General features: G+C 39.7%; 1 pseudogene; it reads right to left on the reverse strand.

Annotated features, from left to right (window-relative positions):
• Window positions 1–21293: 21293 nt before the first annotated feature.
• On the reverse strand, window positions 21294–21683 carry LOC142453162 (ferritin light chain pseudogene; annotated as a pseudogene).
• Window positions 21684–24226: the final 2543 nt, after the last annotated feature.

Raw genomic sequence — 24226 nt, forward strand, 5'->3', positions numbered from 1 at the left:
TCTTCTCAATGTTATCGATAGTTTGTTATGATTCAAACAGCCAAATACCTTTGCATTGTTAATAACAAAGCAACATCTTTTTGCCATTCCCTGCTTTGAGCCAATCCCTTATGGCATCAGCAGTGGTATCCCTTGTTCTGTGTCTTCTTCCAAAACCTAGTTGAATTTCTGGCAGCTTGCTGTCAATATACTGAAACAGCCATTGTTGAATGATCTTCAGCAAAATTTTAACTGCATGTCATATTCTACTAGTTCCACATTCCTTTGAGCCACTTTTCTTTGAAATGGATAAAATTATGAATCTCTTCCAGTCAATTAGCCAAGTCTCCCCAATTTCTTAGTGTAGGTGAATGAGTACTCTCAGTGCCTCATCAGCTGGTTGAAGCACATCAGCTGGATTCTGTCAAGTCTTGGGACCTTGTTTTTCACTAATGCCTTCAGTGAAGGTTGGACTTCTATCGGTACCACCTATACTTGATGACACACTACCTCTTGCAATGGTTGGTGCTGTACTGGTTCTTTTCGGTGTAGTGACTGTGTATTCTCTCGCTGTCTGATGATTCCTGCATTAGCGCATAGAATCTTTTCATATTGCAACTCAAGGATTAAATTTTTTATTCAGTTTTTTCCATTTAAGGCAGCAGAGGTGGTTTTTCCTTTTTGGTTCTCTAACGCTAGGTCCTTGCAAATTTTATTATATTATTTTATTTTGTCTTATCAAGCTACCACTTGGAAATTTCCCATTTGCCATAGGTGCTCTACATTTAAGTGCAAGTTTCAGTGTTCGTCTTCTGACATCCGCTTTAATGTCTTCTTTCTTTCCTGTCTTTTAAATGACCTCTTTCTTTCTTTATGTATGCCGTTATATATTTTTTTTTTGCACTCTGTTTGCAATGAACTTGTATGTCACTGAAGACTTCAAGACCACTTCAGTTTTACTTTTCCTTCTTTCTTAGCCACTCAGGACAATATATAAATCTGAGGAGTAAGGAACCTGGAGGATATTCCTTTTTAACAATTGTCAATTAATTTCCTGTTAAGACCCCCATTTTTGTGCCTACCCCCCAGCTCCCATCATTCCCCTTTCCCTGATCCCGCTCCATCCTTGACTTCCTGGTAATCATCAACGTCTTGTCTTTTGGTATATAGCCTACATGTTTTGTTTTTGCTTATAACAATGGTGATATTGAATATTTATCTTCATATAACTGGCTGAGTTTTCTGAGCATAATGTTCTATAATTTGTCTATGTTTTTCAGTGTTTAAGAGAGTTACCATTGCTTTTATTGGTGTGTAAAATTCCACAGCATGAATGTGCCAGAGCTTGTTTATCCATTCCTCTATAGTTGAGATTTTGTTGCTTCCATGTTTTTGCTATTATGAAAATTTCTGCAATAAAAACATGTCCGTTAGTGTTATATTCTTAACTTCTTTAGGGTATATACCCAGTAGAGGGATTGCTGGATCATAAGGTAGTTGGATCTGCATTGGTGTAAGGAAGTATCACACTGATTTCCATAATGATTATATAATTCTGCAGTCCCACCAGAAATGTAAAAGCATTCTAATCTCTCTACATCTATTCTAGCATTTGGTATTTTCTGTTTATTGAATTTTACCAAAAATCTCAGTTTGGAGTGATAGCTCATTGTTGTTTTAATTGGTATTTCTCCTATTTCTAATGGTCATGAACATTTCATCATATGTCATCTTTGGTAAATTGTCTACTCATGTGTTGTGCTCATTTTTTGATTGAATTATTGTTATTTTTATTTACCTGTTGTAGTTTTCTATATGTTTTGGATATTAGACCCTTCTATTATGGAATATTTTCCCCCAATGTATGGGATCTCTGTTGACTCTTTTGAAGTCTTTTGTTATGCGTAATTTATGTCTTTTTAGTAGGAATCAGTTCTTCATTTTATCTTATATAGTGTGGATATTTTTCATTATGTTTAGTAGTGTGTTTATTATTTGTATTATGCTCCTTAAGTTTGTCCCTATATTTTCATTGATGGTATTAAGAATTGTGTGAATTTTATTTGGGTCTTTAATCCATCTTGAGTTTGTTTTTGCACATGGTGTAAGGTATGAGTCTTATGTCATTTTCTTGCAGGTGAAGACCTAGTTTTTTCATCACCATTTGTTGAAAAGCTGTCTCTTATGTTCTAGTTCTTTATCATAAGTTAGGTGACTATAGGTACTTGGTTTCATTTCGGGTTTTTCCATTATAATCCTTTGGTCTTTAATATGTATCATTGTACCAGTACCAGGATGTTTTGATTGCCCTGACTATATAGTAGGTTTTAAGTTCTGAGAATGAAAGGTCTCCTACTTGTTTTTATTTTTAATAGTGTTTTATTTATCCTAGGTCTATTTTCCTTCCACATAAAGTTGGAAATTAGTTTTCCTAATTTTTTGAAAAATTGTAGTGTAGTTTGAATCAGAAATGCAGTGAAATTGTCAACAATTTTGGTAATATTGACATGTTCATGATATTTAGTCTGTCTATCCAGGAACATGGTAACTTGTTCCCTTCATGTAGGTACCTTTCAATTTCTTGAAGAATATTTTGTAGTTTTCTTTGTATAAGTCTTTTATTTCTGCTCTAAGATAGAAAAATGAGGCTGTCTTCTTCCATAAAGACTAGCAGTTTCAGAAACCCCAAAGAGCAGTTTTACTCTCTCCTGCTGGTTCATTATGAATTAGAATTGAACTGACGGCAGTGGGTGGGTTTATATGCTCATTATATGAGGTGTGTGTTGTTTATGAGAACATATTGCTTGCAAACATATAGAAATTAAAGAGATATTCAGACATCATACACCTTAACAATACCTCACTTGTGATGTTTACGGGGTTCTTGAGTGGCACAAATTGTTTCTGTTTAATTATCAACCCGAAGTAAGGAATCAGCAAAAGAAAGGCTATCTCTTTCCATCAAGAGACCCATATGGGGAGTTCTCCTCCATGATAAATGAAGTAACCAGGAGTCAGAGTCAACTCAACATCAACAGGTTGAAATTAGGGGTTTATGTTATCTGCCTATAATCCTGAGTTTCCCATAGAAATGAATATGAAATTTGAAGAACTGTGCACAGCAGTCTTGGTATTTACCATCAGTGAAAGATAGGAATCGAATTGTAACCTGCACTATTTATATTTGCTCACTAAGTAAAATTTTTTAAATCTTTCACAAGAAAAGTTCTCCTGGCACTTATGCTGCTATTGATTGGAAGGCAGTGACCCAGAGGACTGACCTAGGACCCCGCTCAGCTGCTATTTCCCATCTTCAGTGTGACTGCCTCTCGCAGCTTACCAGTTCACAACTGCACCTAATGAAAAGAAAGACTTTTCTAATACCACTTTAATAATAAGGTTCCTTAGCTCAATTTTCCATTGCTACATAACACACCATCCCAAACATAATTCCTTAGAACAATCACGGTCGACTTGCTTATGACTCGGTGGTTCACAAATCTGGGCTGTTCTTGTCAAGGTCCATCATCCCATCACTGTCATTTGGTAGCTTGACTGTGGGCTAAAATAGCCCTTCTCACATTTTGGCAATCTGTGTGGGGTGTGTATGGTGAACCTAGATTCTCCTCTAGGTAGCCTCAGAATTTTCAATTGTTGGGAGCAAGCTTCTTGGGCACTCTTCTAAGAGGGTAAGCACAGATGCTTCAGAGTTCTTGCCATATTACTTCTACCACATCCTATAGGCTGAAGCAAGCTACTCTTCCAGATAAGATTCAAGAGGTGGGCAAATAGACCCCAACCCTTGCTGGGAACAGTAGCACAGTCTCCTAACAGGATGGAGATGAACACCCTTGGAGCCAACATATCAGCACATTCTGAAGTCATAATTGGTGGCAAGGAGCCACAGAGTGGTGCTCTGCTCTGAAAGAAGAGAAGACGTATGATCAACTTTTGGAAAAGCATTGAAAAATCATGTTTCCATAAGTTAGAAAGTCTTGGATAGGACAATTTAAAGTGAGGGAAGCCTGGTGAGGAGGTCAGATTATAAAAGCACCAGGCAAATGTTGGGGGTAGAAGGACAAAGGGAGAAAGAAGAAAGCAAGAGGAGGGAGGAGAGGGTCCAGAAGGCCCCTCCTGATAGGATAATTGCCCCCACACACACCTGCCACAGTGTAGTCCATCTCATTCTTCACTCACTCAGTTCTCAAACATAGGGTCTTGTTTCTTTTTAAGAGTTCACTCTGCTTTCCCTCCTAAATATAGATTGTCCTTATCTCAGACCTCATTCCTATGTGTCTTAGTCATAGAAGGTTGCTCTAACACACTCTGGTGAGTTTAATGTGCATTCCAATGGCCAGTGATTGAAAATGTGTCTTGATTGTATATGCGATCAATTTTAGACAAAAGAATTAGGTAGGAATCATCTATTTCTTCATTACTGCCCCTAAAGGTTGGTGCATAAAATTGGATAGCTATTATATTAACTCCCATGTAGGCGTATGGATATTATTTTATTATAGACCGCATAGGACTCCAAGATAGAACTTGAAATTGTCTTTTGGTTCATGAATGCTACAGCATTTGCAGAAGCAGTGAGTTATTTAAGGTGGCCCTTCTAGCTAAAATCAAGGAAACTTTTCCTGCATGGGTCTGCTTAAGAAGGCCAGTGAAAGATCCTGATAGGATTTACCTGTGAGGAATTGTTAATAGGATTCACTGTGATTGCAACCTGCTGGATATACAATGAGTCCTATGAGCAGCAGCAGGAGGGATCTCACTCCCAGGAAGAGCCAAGAGCGGAGCACATCTTCTGAACCCCGAGACCCCTGTGCAATGACCCTCCTGGATCCAGAGAGACTGCGTTGACATCTGAGGAGCAGTAGCGGAGCAGTAACGGCAACGGCAAAACCAGGAGCCAGAGCATGAGACAGCATGGTGGACTTCCTAGCCCACCAACTGCATTTGGGCGGGAGGCTGCCTTGTCAAGTAGGGTACCTCTGGGTACTTCTTTGGGGGAGCTGGGTTTGTTGAATGCTGGATTAGAACTTGAGCTGGATGCCTGTAAATTGGAGTTTCCAGCATAATGTTTTGCCTTTGAGGCATAAGCAGTCTTGAAAGGACTTTGTATCTGTCCTGACTCAAAAATGACACCCTGAGCATTTCTCACCTGCACTGTAACCATTAATTTCCTCAATAAGCTCCTCAATCATGAATATTGTGTATAGGTTCTTTGTGGTCATTCCAATGAATAATAGAACCAAGTAGCTGAAGAGCAAAGATTTCTGTAGGAGGTAGAAAAATAAAATAGAGGATCCTTGTAAGACAGAGCAAGCCATCCCTTGTGAATTTGTCATTCTTGGCATAGTAAACCTCATTATTGTCTAACTCAATTTGACAAATATTCACCCATTTAATCTCACTAAGGCACAGGATATGAATCTTTAAGCATTCAATTTTCTCTTTGATGATTTCCAATTATCCTAACTTGATATTGCATACATTCCTCATACCAATTATTAAGGCATGGTTGTAGTTGTTTCTTCTCATATTGAGTTGTGCCCCAGCACTAAATGAAAGCCTGGAAAGTTTTGCTCCATCCATATCATTACGTTTGACTACTTTGAAGCCCTTGTTAAGTTATTGTGTTAGGTTGGTTTGACTTGAGAAACAAACACAGTGACACTCATATATGCGTAAAAGCTTTATATCAAGGGGACACATCACAGGCCAGTCTTACTCAAGTCCTTCAGACTGATACTAGTCCCTAAGTCCTTCAGACTCATGTCCACATGCAATGATGCAGGATGTAGGAAGATCATAGGCTGGTGGATGCAAAGTCTTGTGGATCCAATGATGGTGGATGTATCTCTCCAGGGCTCTGGCAGGTCTCAGAGTGGCTCTCTGACTTGAAGATGAAGGCAGAGAGAGAGAGAGAGAGAGAGAGAGAGAGAGAGAGAGAGAGAGAGAGAGAAAGGGTCCCTTGACCCTCCTTATGAGAAGGCTGTATGCACAAGGAGGTACCATCAGGCTGTGACCTGATTTACAGGCTCGACTCCACCCTTACACTTTTACATATCAAGTGGACATGAAATAATGTAACTACCACAGTCATATTTTGAGTGCCTTCTAAGTTGAGGAGCTCATCTTCTGGCACCATAAAAGGATTTTCTCTTGCTATTCATAAGGTTGTCAGTGGCTAGCCCCTGAAAACTAGGCTGTATCTTTTTCATTCTCGCCTGTTCTTAGACCGGAAGTTTCCATTGAACCCTGTTTATCATTGGTGATTCTGCTCATATTTGAAGTATTGGTGGTGTAGGTTTGACACACTGGTGTATAACAAACTGACAGATAAGTGGGGTGAGGGACAAGTCTATTCTTCACACTGACATTATCCAAACAACTAACTTCCTATGACCAAAACTTTCTTCTTTCTTTTGTTTAGAAAATATTTTTACTTCTTTCTGAATAAGTAATATATGCTCATGTTAAAGAATTAAAACATACAAAAGGTTCACAGGTGTGGGAGTTGAAACTTAAAATGGGTAAGTAACTGTACTTTCACTAACTGAAGATGCTTGAAATTGAACTCAGTCTGTCCATGTTTTAGACCATGAGAACCCAGGCTCCTCATCTACTGGACACTCAAGAGAGTTTGCAATTACATTTTCCTTCATCTACCAGAAAGAGTGGGTTGAGTTAGGTTAGCAAAGGAGAGGTGTAGACCTACAAATTGTTGGCTTAAAATATAAAACACCAGAGCAGGTTTTCAAGCAGTCATCCCTGTCACTGTCAGAAATAGAAGTTATAAGAAACAGACACCAAACAGTACGTGTTCCAAGACAGAGTGTTGATATGTTACTTTTGGCGTCACTGGTATACCTTGTCATGCCAATAAAGACACTGACATTGAAACTGCATATGGCTGACATCTACCATGTATACAGGAGTCAGTAAAGAATTTGGAAGACAAGAGGCCTTGCAGGGCAATGACTAGTCCCTGGGAAGAAGGACAGTCCTCTAGCCATGGGGGAGACAACATTTCATTCCATCTTGATTTTTTCAATTGGTGAAAAAGGAAGATATAAAAAGAAGCATGACCATTTAGTTTCTAACACTCAAACCCACAGTCTTTGCATGATGTGTCTGGATATATTCATGCCGCAGATGGTACATGGGCTGTGTCTATGTTTGTGCACGAACCCACCGCATTGGCAGGAGTGTGCATATTGGCCACAAAACATTTATCAACAGCACCTCCTACACTGCGTACAGGCAAAGACTCATTGAGTTTTGAGTCCCTGTAGCATGACCATGGGGAAAAGTCTTAGGTCACCCTGCCCCCTGAGCAGTACAAGGATCCTTCCCAAAGTTGCGCAGCCTAATTTGAAGCCAGAGTTTGAAGCCATTCTATAGCCCGTTAAATGTCTCCTAATTCCTTTTCATTTACCACATAATAACTTCTTGCTTACATACTTCTGGCCATACACAGCTGGTGCATAGCAAAATGTGTTTTTCCTCAAAAAGATGGACTTTATCTATTTACTGGAAAAATCACTTTGGGTGATTTCTGACCCTGTCTTTCAATCACCCACCTCAACCACCCAGACTAATGAAAGGTAGGTGGACTCTCGTGCTGACTATCAAAACGAATTTTTCTATAAAGACTATAGTCACCCTAGTATGGACTTCAACATCTTGATTGAAAAATATTGTTCTCCAATAAACCATTCCTTCTCAAATGGAAACTATTTTCAGTGTGTCTGTATAAGATGCTCTTTTATTTTCTCTTGTCAAATAAGATGCACTTTTCCTTTCTCTGTTGCCTTAAATTCAGCAATGGAACACTCTGACGGCAAGTGCTCTCAGAGCACTTAGAAAGGGTGAAGAGAAGAAAGTTGAAAATATTTTTTCTTCAGGTTTCATAGGAGATTTACGATCCCCTACAGAAGTTTAGTTACCGGAACACCTTTGGTTCCTCCTCATTAATGTCGGCCCAGGAAACGGAGGCTATAGGATTGCCCCTGGCACGTAAGGGATTGCTTGGGTTCTCAAAAATATCTCCAGGTCAGATTTCTTCGCTTCATATGGACAGGTTTTTAGGAGAGGTGCCATGCATCTTTGCAAAGTACAATTTGAATTTATAGCTATAATGGTGGTACAAAAATAAACAACATCAAAAGCACAAAAATAACATCTGAACTTCTAGACCTTATACCTGAGTGGTACAATTGGGCTCGACCTTCCTAATCTGCATGTATGTGCATGTTTGTGTGTCAGTGGGGAGAAGTGAGTGGAAGAAAAATAAGGGTGAAATTTAAATTTCTGGTCTTCATCTAGAGGTAGAAATACACTCTCTGCATCTTTCACCACCACAGGCTGATCATGAAATGCAAGAGCATGACTCCTAGCGTCCTCTGCGTAGCATTGAGGCACAAGTACAGATCCTAGAAACAGGCACTGCATCATTATAGTCTCAAATAAAATTCCTGATATTAGACTATAATTGATGTATTTCTTTATGCAATGCCTGAATGTTGAAGTATAATGCTTGTGTTATGACACATTTTTAGTTCAGAATTGCTCAACAGTAAGCAAATTTCTCAAAGAAAGTTTAATTCTGAATGAGCCTCGGGGTGAGAAAGCCACCCTCTTTCCCAACTCTCACATTCCTCCCCCACAAGCTTCCCTGAAGCAGGTGAGAGAGGAGCACAGGCCTGATGAAGCACTCCCAGCTAGGGGCCCTGCAGACCACAAAGCCATTTATAGACAGATTATTAAAGATTTGGGGACTGGACATTTACTCATAGAGTCTGATCCAGCAGTAGTAATAACCCTTCCGCTATTCATTCTACTTTCTAGAAATACAGTGATTATTTTACAGAAAACATCAGTATCTGTCAAAAAAAGATGAGAAATCATATAAAGGAATTTCTCTCAGTTGGTCAGTACAATGTCTACCACTCAAATCCACTAGATAGTCCTGGCCGATGTGTGTGTGTGTGTGTGTGTAATCTTTTCACTGTTTTCAAAAATCACCTCTGACTCATGGCAACCTTATGTACAATAGGAGCAAATGTTACCCAGACCATTGCCATCTTCCTAATAATTGATATATTTGATCCCATTGTTGGGCTATTGTGTCAATCCATCTCATCGAACATTTAGCTAATTTTCCCTGGCCATCAGCTTAAAGAACATCATGTCCAGCAATTGATCTTTCTTGCTGATGTGTCCAAAGTAAACAATACAAAGTCTCACCACTCTTGCTTCTATGGAGAAAGATATTTCTTTTTAGGCAATTGCATTTCTTCTGAGATTGTTGTTCTTTCTTTAAGAAGTTCATAATACATTCAGAATCTTTCCCAACACCATCATGTTTTATGAAAACATACGGGCAACAACAGAACATTGTCTATCAACAGTAAAAACTACTTAATTATCCCCATGCTTTAAGAGGTGTAGGTTAGAGACTTTGAGTGACAGAAGCTTCTAAGTACTCAGTTTAAAAAAGGCTTGCTATTTACAGAGTGCTCTTTTCAAATGAGGCTTCTGCTTTTTACTGGAATGCTAAACTGCAAAGGGCTGAGTCACTTCTGTGATTGACTAATTATGGGAGAATAGGATGATTGATTCAATCATTGATATCATGACATTTGTGAAAAGATTTTCATGGAATTCTTGCTATAGTTAATGTAGTGGGAAAGCTAAATTTTGATCAGAATGCCAATTTGAATCAAAATATAACAGAGAAGTTGAAAATAAAACTGTCCTGAAAAATATGGGTGATATAAATTTTGCACATCCACACTGTATATAAAGAAACACTATAAACTTCTTATGAGTTAAGGAGTGAAAAAGAGAAGAAAAAGGCATTGTGATGGTTAATTTTGTATGTCAACTTGGCTTGGTTATGATTTGCACTGGTTTAACCCACTATGAGTCTCTGCTGTTCCAGAATGCAACGCTATGTGACTCAATGTATAGTGGTGTAGTGTAATTTAATGCAACAACTTTCCTTAATATATATAATGTGGTGTGATCAACCAATCCATTGAAAAGTGAAAGTGCTTAGGGTATATTTGACCTCTAGATGATAAATAAAATATTTTAGCAAGCTCCATCTTTCTTTTCACTCTTTTCTCTTTCTGTTGCCTAACCAAAGAACTTGGTGAGCAAGTCAACTGGAGGTTCTACCCAGCTACATGACATACAATATTTTGAACTTGACAACCCACACAATGAAGTGAGTCAATTCTTTGAAGTAAATAGATCAGTCAATCTAGCTAGCCAAATAGCTGTCATCTTCTTGGTTCTGCTTCTCTAGATAACTTTGACCTAAACAAATACAAAGTCCATCACTTGAATCAAAGAAGTGAATATGAAATGAAACATGTACTAGTCAAAATCAGTACTACATACCATTTCCTAAAAGGTCATTGGTGTGCTGTAGAAATGAGAAAATTACAGCACATTTCTGCCTTTTTGTTTCCTCACATATAAAGTAGCTAGAGTAGAATGGTGTATTTATGAAAATAAGAACCATTAAAATGAAAATAAGAATCATTAAAATTCTGAGATTTTGTGATTTCACATGAGTCACGTTCACATTAACATTGAATTTTTTAAGGAAAAAGATGTTAAGTATCAAAATATCAAAACACATTGTGCCTCCATCATTAATATATATGTCTAAACTCTCAAATTAACAGTACATCAAATTATTACAAAATTTTATGCACTACCTAGTGGTGTTATCTACATATGCAGTATTTTGTTAAGAATCATCACACAGGATTAATTAAATTTTTTGAATAGTGAATTCTTTACAAAATGCACTCATCACCAACTAATGTTTATTCATTGTTGTTTCACTACAATTAACTTACCTCTTGTTATATTATCATAATTGGTTCTAATTTTCTCACTTTTACTCAGTTGAATATTCTTCCGTGAAACTTTGAGGGAGACAGGGATTAAAGGAGCTGGAGTTCTTGTCATATAAGAAATAGCTGCATGCGATACACCTAATTATTATTTTCCAGAATATGAACCAACAGATAGTGATCACCTATATTTTATTTCCTCAAAGAACAGAGGAAGATGAAAACAGGAACTACCACCTTTTTAACTACAATATAAAGGTCTTATCATTGTTAGCTTTTAGGATTTGCTACCAATATAAATAGAAACTCTACTCTTCCAGACATATTGATAATTCAGCAGGCATACTTGGGGTAATTTAGATTTAAGACCTCCTAAAAAGAAAGAAATTAATTTTTTTCCTAGTCCTATTCTAGAAATTTCTTGGAGGTCTCAATGACTCTATGTTGTTATTAGGTGGTAAGGAGTTAGTTTCAACCCATAGCAACCCTTTGCACAGCACAACAAAATATGGCCCTGCCCTGAGCCATTCTCACACTTGTTCCTATGCTTGAGCCCATTTTGCAGTTACCATGTCAATCATTCCCCTCGAGAGCCACTCCTGTGTGCTGCCTCTCTACCTGTGTGAAGCAGAATGTCCTACAGGGACTGGTTTCTCCTGATAATATATCCAAGGTTAAGTCTCATCATTCTTGCTTCTAAGGAACACTCTGACTGTACTTCTTCCAAGACAGATGTATCTCCTCTGGGAAATCCATAGTATCTTGAATCGTCTTCACTAGCACCACAATCTAAATGCATCAGCTTTTCTTCCATCTCCCTTATTCAATGTCTACCTTTCACATACTTATGAGGCAACAGAAAATACCCTGGCTGGGGTCAGGCACACCTTAGTCTTCAAAGTGACATCTTTGTTTTCCAGTACTCGAAAGAAGTCTTGGGCGGCAGATTTTCCCAGTGTTAAGGAGACTTTTGTTCTCCTGACTGCTGCTTCCATGAGCATTGATTGTGAATCCAAGCAAGACAAAATCCTTGACAATTGCAACCTTTTCTCTATCTATTATGATGCTACCTATTGGTCCGGTTGTGAGGTTTGGGTTCTTTACATTGAGCTAGCCATACTGAAGTCTGTAATCCTTGATGTTTATCAGAAAATGCTTCAAGTGCTCTGTGCTTTCAACATGCAGGGCTGTGTCACCTCTGTATCCCAGGTTGTTAATAAGCCTTTCTCCAACCGTAATGATGCTTTCTTCGTCATATCATCCACTTTCCCTGATGATTTTCTCAGCTTACTGATTGAAGACGTTTGACGAGAGGGTACAACTTTGACCTGCATCTTTCCTGCTGAAAGAGGTAGATTATGGCATCAGGATTAGAGGAAGGCTGATTAGCAACCTGTGATGCACAGGTGACACCACCTTGCTTGTTGAAAGGACGGAAGACTTGAGGCACTTCCTGATGTGAACATCAAGCCTTCAGTAGGAATTACAACCCAGAGTAAAGAAGACCAAGCCCCTCACAACTTAGTCAATAGAACACACCATGATCAATGGAGAAAATACCAAGGTTGTCATGGATTTCACAATTACTGCTCATGGAAGCAGCAGTCAAGAGATTGAATGATGCATTGCACTGGGGGAATCTGTGCAAGATGACATTAGAATGTTGAAAAACAGGGAGGTTACTTTGAAGACTAAAGTGAGCCTTACCCAAGTCATAGTATTTTCAATTGCCTCATGCATGTGAAAGTTGGATTTTGAATTAGGAAGACCAAAGATAACTTGATGGGTACTGACAGTCCCCTGGACTCAAATGAACACACATGTCTGTTTTGGAAGAAGTACACCCAGAATACTCCTTGGTGTCAAAGATGGTGAGACTTCATCTCGCTTAATTTGGACATGTCAGGAGAGACCAGTCCTTGGAGAAGGTCATCATGCTTAGTAAGTAGAGGGTCAGGGGGAAACGGAAGGCCCTTAACAAGACGGATTGACTTGGTGGCTGTAACAGTGAGCTCAAGCACAGGTACAAGTGCTAGGATGGTGCAGGGCTGGCAGCATTTCACTATGTTGTACAAGGCGTTCCTATGGGTCAGAGCCAACTGCATGGGACATACAACAACTCCCAACTCCCAAAAGATCTTGCTATCTGCAAAAGGAGCCCAAGGGTGTCTTTCTCGCTATTTGCTTTTACCACATTCAGAAATCTATTTCTGAGTGTGTGTTCTAAACAAAAACATTAAAGATAATGTCTACTAAGACATGTCTGTGCTCATTTGTGTGAATCATAAATTGTGGCTCACAGAAGTCGACCAGGGAGAATTAGTCTGTGCTCAGCATCTCTATGGAACCAGAATTGAAAATATTCTAGTTTTTCCTCTTGGACCATAACCTAAGAGTAATCATGATATTATTATCCTTGATCAGAGTTATTGCTGCATGAGGGTGGAAGTATAGGTATAAACTGAACTTGATAATTAACAATTCAATAACAATTTAATAGTGATGTCAGTAATTTATGAAATTTCATATCCTACCTTATGTTTTTCTCACAAGTCTCAAGTTATATTCATAGAAAACTTTACATTTAGCACCCAATATAAATTGGATAAGTAAGAATTTAATCAAGGGAAAAATGAATGTATTTCAAAAAGTGAAAGAAGAGAGCCAGACTAGGTAACATTTTAAATCATTTTAAATATAATTTCTGGTTTGAGGTTTTTATCTTTAGTTTTTATATCTCATCACATTTATTTATGTAAAGTCATTTTCTGGGGTTATTACTGGTAGAATTTAAAACAAGTGAAGAATATATGTATTTGTCAATAAATTATATTGGGAATCATTTAGAAAAAAAATAATTCTGTTCATTGGATCCATATTATTAAAATGTTTCAGATATGGATTCATATCATCCATATTATTCATACAAAAATGATTTTGCAAAAAATACTTGGAAAAATACATTGGCAAAAGGTAACAATCTCAGAATCAGAAAGATCCAACAATAAAGAAACACTCAAGAGCTAAATAAAAATTTATGAGAAATTACACTATATTAAAAAGAAGATAAACATGGCAAAACCACCATAAACAAAGACCAAAGAAAACGTGACCCGAAGAAATGATTTGCAACATATAATCAAATATCTAAATTTTCTGATGTAATAGATGTCTATAAATTTACATGAAAAGGAAAGGCAATTCAAGAGAAAAGTGGGCTGAGGATATTAAGAGACTACTAACCCAAAAGAAAGCAAAATAGCTCTAAGACTTAAGACATTTAATATTGCTCATAAGAAAAACACGTTACAGTGTGAAGACACCAAATTTTTTCTTAGATTGGCAAAGATATCAAACCAGGTTGAAAAGAGTGTGGAGGTAAGGATGTCACACATTTCTATGGGGGCTTCAAACTGGAATGTGAGCATAAGTCAAAAAGTATTGCCATAAAATGATAAAATACTTTGTGAAACAAAACGATCAAAATGTGAAGCAATTGTTTCTTAAAACACCCTCCATCTGGGTCTATTCACTTCTGAAGGTAAGGTTTCCATTTCCCCAAACTTTCCCTGAAGACCGCTGCATTCCTCAGTTTACACCATGTCAAAGCAGCAACTTTGGCATCCTTGAGAGCACTCAAACTGTGTGCCTTGTAAAGAAATGTTCTTTGAGTCTCTGGAGCAAAACAAAACAAAAAGTCTGAAAGGGTCACAGCAAGACTGTAAGGTGGATACGATCATGTTTCCCAACAAATTCTCACAGGAAAGTCTTTGCTCCCTTGAGGAATGAACAGGTTTATTGTCATAATCAGAAAAAAAAAATCAGTACAACTTTTTTGGCTTTTTTCTCTAATGTAGCTTCCAAATTTCCCCAAGCTTTTACAAATGTTCCCTTGTGACAGGAGTGTGCCCTTCAAAGAGATCTATCAAGATTATCTCTTGGGAATCCTTAAAAAAAAGACATTACCTTTTGATATGACTTCTCTGCCTTTAATGGAACTGGCATTTAAGCAGATCCCCTTGGAAATGACTGTTTTAATTGGACGGTGTGTGTGTGTGTGTGTGTGTGTGTGTGTGTGTGTGTGCATCCTAATGAAGCTAAAACAAGCTCACTGCAACGTTCTTTTGTAAATAATTCAACACTGATAATAGAACCATGTTTACGCACGCTCTGTTTAGAATCAACCTGTTCATGTAGAAGTCCCAGTGGCACTCTCAGACAAGCATTGGACCGCTATCCTCAAGGTCAGTGGTTCAAACCCAAGCATCTCTCCTCAGTAGACAAATGAGTCTATTTCCTCTGCTAAAATTTTATAGCCTCTGAAAACCTATACAATGTTGCTATAAGTCAGAAGTTGGCTTTTCTTTCTTTCTGTTTTATATTTTCTTCTGCTTTTAGGTATGACCTGGAAGCCTTTGGCTATGCTTTAAAAATGTCCCTCATATTTTTATAGTTGATTTAAAAAGAATATGACTTTTAGAAGTAAATCCATTTACAACACATATTCATAGAGGTCTTTCATAATGGAAAATGTGCGGATAAATGTTCAATAGACAATGTGTTTCTTAACTACCAAGGTCTGACTCAGTCCATTGATTGAGGTGGTTGCCTTTGTGAGGCGTCGTTGTTTTGGTTACAACTTGTATGCTATACATGAGATACAACAAAATGAAGTGTGACCCTGCCTTGGACCCTCTTCACAATCGTTGTGTGTCTGAGACTGTTGTTGCGGTCACCGTGTCCATCCTACATTCACTGAGCCTCCACTGTGCCGAGCCTGCTGTTCTTGTCCAGGGACTGGCCATCCTCCCTAGAAGCAGCACTTGCCTGTACTTCTTCTAACACAGACGTCATTCTTCGGGAACTAATCTACTGCGATCCAGTCTCTTCTGACTCTTAGCAACCCTGCAAAGAGTTCTCGAGTCTGTAAGTCTTTAAGAGATCACATAGCTTCCCCTTTCTCTCCGGGAGGACCGTTCATCGGAGCCATTGACCTTGTAGCGAGCAGCCAAGGGTTACCAGATAGTGTCACCACCCTATGGCATATTCGGTCTTCTTCTCCAACACTACACTGCAAAGGCCTCCCTTTTTCATCAGTATGCCTTATTTACTCTGCAGCTTGTGCGTGATATGCGAAGACTGAAAATACCCGGTTTGGAGTCAGATGCATTTTAGGATTGAAAGTGACATTTTAGCTCTAACACTAAAAAATGTCTTTTGCAGAAGATTTGACAGATGTGATACATGGGCTTCTGTACTGCTGCTTCCATGAGGGTTGATTGTGCATCCGAGGAAAGCTTTGAGAAATGTTCGACAGCTTGCCTCTGTTCTCCAGTTATCCTGATGTTGCTTGGTGTGAGGATTTTAGTTTGTGTTGCAGTAAGTAATCCTTACCGAAGGCTGAGTCTTTGAACTTCATCAGCAAGTGCATCAAGTCCTCTTTGCTTTCATGAAGCAAAGGTGTATTCTCTGCTGCAGTAAACAAGCATGGAGGGCCATATAGAAACTTCTCTGGCTTCTCCATTGCCCCAGGCAGAGATTAGGCATGCTTTCACCCTCCATCCTTCTTTACCAACCATTCTACCTATGGCACGCTACACCTATGCTGGGTTCCAGAACTCATGGCATATGGGGGCTTGCTAAGGAAGTTAATAGGTTACCACAAATCAGGCTCAGAGAACACTAAGGATGGTCACCACTCCATAACAGCACTTCTCAGACAGCAACCAAGTCTCTCTCCAGTCCTCAGCCTCTCAGCTACTGGTCCCTTGGCATCTGCCCCCATGGACTAGGAAACCAGACTGTCTTTTTCCCTTATGGTCCCATAGTTTCACTGTTGTTCCTCTTCTATCTCATATTTCCTTCCCTTGCTCTGGTCTTGGCCTGACTCTTTTGCGCTGCCCATTGGCTCTGTGCCACAGTCTCTAGCGTTCCTAGCCTGCTTCTGTCACGTCATACAGAAATCTCAAATGTATTCTTCTAATAGTCCTGGGATTTCTCTCTCTGCCCCAGATGGCTCTTTTATGGAGAGGAATGGCTTAGAGTTGAGGCTTTTGTCAGCAGACCATACCCTCAAGGAATTAAGGGGACGATTTGGTTTATACCCTCAACAAAATAATAGACTCTATCTTACCTTAATCCTATACATGAGCATAGTAGTTGACTGTACAAATTATATAATAATATCAGTGATATCACATGCAAGTAAATGATTTTCTGAAGATCATCCAACAACCTTTACAGCAGTACATTGACCAAAGAAACTAAACTCACTGCTTTCAGTCAATAGTTTCCAAGCCTGTAACTGGTTAAGGAGCTAGAAAGCCCAGCCTTTTTTCTGCAGAGCTGCAGGTGATTTAGAACTGCCGACCATGTGGATCCCAGTCAAATGCACACCACTACACTACCAGGGCTCCTTATAGACTATTGAAAGGGAACTGCCAAAGGTTTCGGTCAGATTCAGAAGAGGACTTGGCTGAAAGCAGAGAATAGCAGAAAGATGTTTACTTGTGTTTTAATGATGGTGAAAAACACTTGACTGTGGATTATAACAAACTATGGGCAGCCTTGAGAAGAATGAGAATTTCAGCACATTTCATTGTGCTCGTGCACAACTTGAACATGGATCAAGAGGCAGTTGTGCGAACACAACCAGGGAACACGACAAAAGAAACCAACCCAATGTCTGCTCCTTATGGGCAATCCTTCGTCTTCAACTCATATTGGCAAGTATATTTCTTTACTTAAGTATCATCTTATCACTGGCAAATGTAGCACCCTTGCATGTGATAGTGCAATGTGGAACTATAGGCTCTTTTATAGACTAGTGCCCATAAAGTTGTTCACAAGCTGAAACTGTTGAAAACTTAGACACAGCTTATGCATCCCACCTTGTTAACACTCAGTAAATTTAGAAGAGTTATCAATAATGGAAGTGAACAGGAAGAAGACAGAAACACAAGTTGAAAACTAACGATGCTGAGTAGCAAAGTTTAAATCTATTCCCATTGTCAAGTAACATTTTTCTCAATTTTAGAAGTTCTTAAAAGCACCTTTGAAACATTTCTGCTCCCATTTATCTGGGTTTTATGATTTAGTTTGAACACTTCATTTTGTGAACCCAGAATGGAATATAATGGTCAACAACCTATCCAAACTAAAGTGATGCTTTTTAATTATTCAGCGAATAATAATGGGATTCACTTGAGGATGAAGTACTTTGTATTAAAGTTTCAAGTACAAAGTTCATTATTCATAACAGTGCAGTGGCATCGAGTGGGGAAGGTCTATTGAATCTGAACTAAGGCCTTGCAAGATGAAAATTTCCTTGGGGCATTTATCATATTTCAAAGATTGGTTTTTAATTTTTCAGGTCCAAAATGTGGATTTTGTGAGCCCTTCTATTTCTCAGGGATAGACGCCCACTAGTAAAAGTTAAGAAAGTTTATGTTGTTGATTCAGGATTCAAGAACGAGCAAACACGTGAATCAAACACAGGCAGTGTGCATGGAACAAAGCATTTACTCGCTGCCGTCAAGTTGATGCTGACGCAGAGTAGCCATAGGACAAGTGAGGACTGCCTCTGTGAGTTTCTGAGACTGCAACTCTTTATGGGAGTTGAAAGCCCAATCTTTCTCCTGTGGAGTGGCTGGGGGTTTTGAACTGCTGACCTTGCAGATAGTCGTGCAATGGGTAACCACGACACCACCAGGGCTCTTTGGAGCAAAGCATCACTCACATAAAATAGACTGAACAATGTGAGCTTTGCTATCAGGCACCAATTGCTTAGGGCCAAAATGTTACTTCCTTTCAGGGATATAAAATAGGCGGTAAGTGCACAGCCCTCTTATGCCCTGGGTGAAAGACTCCATTCCCTCTTTCTGGAAACAGATATAGAATTGAAGTTGGCCAATGCCCTGTGGCGCCCATTCATGAGCATAACTGAGAAGGATACTGTATACCCAGAACACTAAGGCATCCCAGATAAGAAGAAGAAACTTGGAAACCGAGAAACCCAGATCCAAGCATCTGCTATCAGGGAATTTTGTAGGCATATCTTCTCTTTAGGTGAGATGAATGGGAAGTTCAAGGATAATGGCTGATTATCCTTCCACCATATGTAGACCCCAAATTCTTATTTATAATAAGAAAAATGACTGTAGGTAGACCAGTTGACTCATACTAAGAGACCCATATCTCTTCACCCTACAGGCAGACTACATGAAAATATCTTTATTTAACTCTGGATGGCATGTATGACCTCTGAATCTTGTTAGATGTGGTCCTTTGGGTTTGGACTTGTAGTGACACTATTTGTCACTACATATAGTGACAGAATGAAAACTACTGTGTCTGCCCCATCTTCACAGCTGTTGCTATCTTTGAACCCACTGTTGCGGCCACTGGGTCCATTTATCTTGTTAAAGTCATCCTCCTTTTTTGGTGATGCTCTGCTTTATCAAGCATGATATCCTTCTGCAGAGACTGGGCTTTCCTGGTACCATGTCCAAACCATAAGAGATCATCTCTTCATCCTCCCTCCTAGGACGCATTTTGATTGCTTTTGTATCATGAGAGATTTGTTGATTCTTCTGGAAGTCTGTGGGTGGTGTATTCAACATTCTTCATGATAGGTGATGTAGATTTCATTACTCATTATTTGGGAAAGCAGACTAGAAGGTTACATGACCTGAGAGCAGAAGGCTCTTTCTCTTAGTGGTTATAGGAGCAGACCATAAAATACTTGTCCTTCTGTGATTGAACAACTCAGCGTAATGGTTTCCAGGTCCATGCATGTCATGAGGTGTTTCATGGTTTCATCATTGTTTTACAGGCATGCGTAGTTTTCTATCATGTGTATGCATCAGAGTTTCTTTCTCTGTTCTTCCACTTAGGGGTACTTGGGAAGTTAACAGCTTCTTACTAGTATGAACTGTGCTGCAATGAACGTATATCCATGTTCTATTTCTTAGTTCTTTGGAGTAGGTGCCCAGCAAAGATATTACTGGGTCATATGGTAATTCTATTCCAGTTGTTTTAAGTGGTGTCATGAGATATCGATTCCCACAATCCTTTTACATAGTTACAAGCCCACCAGCAGTGTAGAAATATTCAGTCTCTCCGTACCCTGTCCAGCATTTGTTTTTCTCTGCTTTTTAAAAAATTGGACGATAATTATAAATGTAAGTGTAAGGTGCTATCTCATCACTGTTCTGATTTATATTTCCTGGATGTTTAATGATTGTGAGTATTTCCTCATGTGTTGATTAGACATTCAAGAGTCATCCTTTGTGAATTATATATATTAATATCATTTGCTCACCTTTTAATTGGATTATCTGTATGTTTTTTTCTTATTGAGGTGTTACAGAATTCTATAGATTTTAGTAATTGTTACAGAATTCTATAGATTTTAGTATCTTGTGTCTTGTTTCATTGCTAAAGATTTTTTTTCCAGTCTACGGGCCCCCATTTTATTCTTTATGAAGTCTTGTGATGTGTAGAAGTGGTTTCTTTGTTTGCTTGCTTTTATAAGTAGGTCCTAGTCATCTATTTTGTCTTCCACTGTGCGTGCTCCTTTATTATATTTGATAGTCTCTGTGTGCCCTACAATGAGACCCTTAAGCTTGTACCAGTTTTCTCATTTTTGATCCTATGGCGCTAGGATTTGTATTTAGATCTATAATCCATCTTAAGTTCATTGTTGCTCATGAAGTGAGGCATAGGTCCTGTTTCATGCTCCCGAATACGAAGAACCAATTTATCTAGCAGCATCTGTCCAAGAGAATCTTTCCTTGCCATTGAAATATCCTCGGTCCTTTGTTGAAAATCAGTTACCTGTGGGTGGCTGTTTTTATCCCAAGTTTTTTAACCATGTTCAACTGATCTATTCTGTCTTTGTACCAATATCAGGTTGTTTTGACTACTGTGGCTGTCTAGTAGGCTTTAAGTTTGTGTAGTGCAAGGCCTCCTTTTCCCCATCTTTTTGACAATTTCTTTGCTTATCCAAGACCTTTTCTATCTCCATATGAAGTTGGTAATTAATTTTTCCATTTCTTTAAAAAGTAAAATTGGGATTTGGATAGGAATTGTGTTTTTTTTCCTTCCTCCCTCCCTCCCTCCCTTCCTTTCTTCCTCCCTCCCTCCCTCCATCCCCCCTCTCTTTCTCTCTCTCTCTTTCTTTCTTTCTTTCTCTCTCTTTCTTTCTTTCTTTCTTTCTTTCTTTCTTTCTTTCTTTCTTTCTTTCTTTCTTTCTTTCTTTCCTTTTCTCTTGAAAAGGAAGCTTTATTGTTTCCATTTGGTCCCTGGCTTGGGGAAGGGGCTCCAGGGCACTGCGCTGCGTCTCACAGTTCAGAGTCAGGGAGAGAGGGCTAAGGCCAGCAGGGGAGGCAGAGGGCCCCTCGCAGGTGGGTGGGCACCCCAGGTTCCTACTCATGTTGGAGGCTGAGCCTCTGTGAGAGATCCTTGCCGCCTGAGGAGGTGAGTCAAGGGGTCGCCCATCGTCTTGAGGACTTGCACCTCCTCCTCCAGGAAGCGGTTCTCCAGAAAGTCACCGAGATGGGGCTCAGTGTGAGTGGACCCCACGGCATGCAGGTGCAGAAGAGCCTGGTTGAGGGTCTTCTGCAGGGCCAGGGCAGCCTCCATGGTGTCCAGGTCTACCCCGCTCATCTTGAGGGGCTTCTGCACGTGCAGGAAGAGGGCGGCCGCCGCGCTGGTGCTGCAGCTCCCAGAGACGCTCGGTCCCCTGTGCTTCTCCTTCGCCAGCTCCTGGAAGAGTGTCCCACGCCCTCCAAGGCCATGTCGTCGCGGTCGAAAAAGCATCCCAGAGAGAGGCAGGTGTAGAGGCCAGCCGATGCAGGTTGACCAGATGGTGGACGCAGCCTCAGCTTCGGTGGAATAATTCTGACGGATCTGAGAGCTCCTGACCAACCGGTTTGGAGGTCACCACACGCAAGATAAAAGTGTTCGCTGGTCCCAAGAAGAGGGGCTGGCCCAGAAGATGGTCCTGAAGGTGACGGCCGGAAAGGAAACTGGAAAGTGGTGGAAGGTTGGAGGGAGTCCCCGGATCTGTTCCATTCAAACACTGTTGAAACAAGACACAGATCCGCGGAGCCACAGGGTGAGCTTCAGGAATCGTGTTTGTTTGTAGATCCACTGTGGTATTTCTTATAATTGTCACATCCTTTTGAGAATGTCCTTATTCGTAGTGGGTCATTTTTTACCACATATTCTTGCTACCCTAGCTCATTGGAACAGGATGGACAGATCAATGACCATTCTCTGAACCAAAACAGCAACCTACAAGGTATCCTGGTATGATTCTGGCCTAGAGGATGCTGTGCACCAATGACCGTACCAATCTATTAGGTCCTTCCCCTTTGCATATATGAAGGAACCACATAGGGAAGTCTTCTGTTGGGTCAACACAACCAAACATGTTAAAGAAGGTAGTAAGAAGGAATCCTGAAGAGCAGAGATCCATGAGGAAGTAGAGTAATGACCAAGAAGGAAGTACCAGATCGAGAAGAGCAATAGCCGAGCTCCTCAATCTTTCCACCGAGTCTGCACTGCTGACCTTCCAGTTAGCAAGCCAGTGTTAGCTCACTACACCGCCTGCACTGCTAACTCGAAGAAACGGGAATGTTGACTTGTGGATTGATGCCATTGAAAATCATGCGGGATGGCACATGGGTACCTGTATATTATGGGAGGAATATTGTTGGCTCAAACCTCACGCAACAGCTCCTATTAAATCAGCAGCACTCCAGTGTTTGCAATCCCTGGTCATAAGGCAATGGGGAGTGTTTCCTCACACCCTGACTTCCCCTGTGCCACTTTACAATAATGTTCCATTGTTTACAGTGACCCAAGTGTGACTTTGTTCCTCATCGTCTGATCCAGCCTGGTAAATAATTCTGAAATTACCATCTGTTCACTTGAATTGAAATTTCTTAGTCATGTGCTAATAATCTTCTAGGATGTACTAAAGAGTCTCTGGGGGTGGAACAATGAGGTGTTTGGCTATTAACAGAAAGGTTCGTAGTTCAAATCCACCCAGCAATGCCCTGGAAGGAAGTCCTGAGGGTCTACTTCTGGAAGGTCGCAGCCTTGAAGACTCAGTGGGGCGCAGCTCGGTGCTGACACACACAGGCAGTCATGCGTAGGGAGTGACATGGTGGCGATAGTTTCATTGTTATTGGTTTTAGAGTTTCCTCTCACGAATAACCAACATATGTTCATTTTACTTCGTGCACGGTTGAAGGCAACTCTATTTCCAGAATTTCAGGTGAAGTCTAACTGCTGCCCTCCTGAACACACCAGTGTATCCTCAGACCAGCTCCATAGACTGTGTGGAGAGCCTTATAACCCATATTTGGTTATAAGTCAAGTTACCAAATCACAGAGTATTTTTACCGTCATGTCAATTAGGAGAACCACAATTTTACTACTTGATATACTTTAATGCACTTTAATGACAATCCTCAGGTTCTGAATGAGAGACGTAAATGTGTATTACACACATAAAATTTTGTATGGAAGTCGTTACAGGTGCTTATGGTTCTTATCTACTCTTACTTTATTGCAAGAAAAGCTTTAAGGACTTTTACTGATTTAAGAGCTGCACACGTATCAAGTGGAGGTGATTGGGATGAAGAATGTTGTAAGTAGAGGTTGGTTCGGTTGCTTTACAGTGAGGGCAAATTTATATAACATAAAGGTCATGTAGAAGTTCTCCATAAATCAGACATTCATAAGCCAGACACAGCCTGAGAGGCAACTTAAAGAAGCTATTGCTTTAAGATGTGACCTGTAGTTGAAGCAATGTACCCTTGCTCTAATCATAAGTCATGTGCAGCCAAATTAAGCAGAGGGTGATTATGGCTGCAGTCCTCTAACCAAGATAGAGCAGGTTGTTTATCCTTTAAGTTTAGAAAATCATTGCACAATTACTCCTGTATGCAGTTTCGTAGCAACAAAATAGCACTTAAGCATCAGCGAAATTTTAGCCATATGATTAATATGGAAAGGTGCCCAATGCCTAGCCTTGCCACACATTCTAATGCCCTGATCCTAAAAAAGGAAAACAATATCAATCACAATGGAGAATGTGAGGGAATTGTGGGACATCCTGTACACAGAAGAATAAACCGGGAAGTGTAAAGCATGATTTTGTTAAGTGTACATTTTCATCACAATGGGAAGTAGTGCAAGGAAGGATCATACCTGCTATCTCTTTGCAATATCAATTTCTACTATCAGTACAGCATCTGTCCTTTTCTCTGTTACCCTTGTGATGTAACCATAGGTTACCTAACTTTGTAAATGTTGGACTTTTCAGGGTTTCAAGTTCAAGTTATAGTCTA

This window comes from Tenrec ecaudatus, chromosome 7 (genome assembly GCF_050624435.1).
Source record: "Tenrec ecaudatus isolate mTenEca1 chromosome 7, mTenEca1.hap1, whole genome shotgun sequence".
In the NCBI taxonomy this organism is placed as follows: domain Eukaryota; kingdom Metazoa; phylum Chordata; class Mammalia; order Afrosoricida; family Tenrecidae; genus Tenrec; species Tenrec ecaudatus.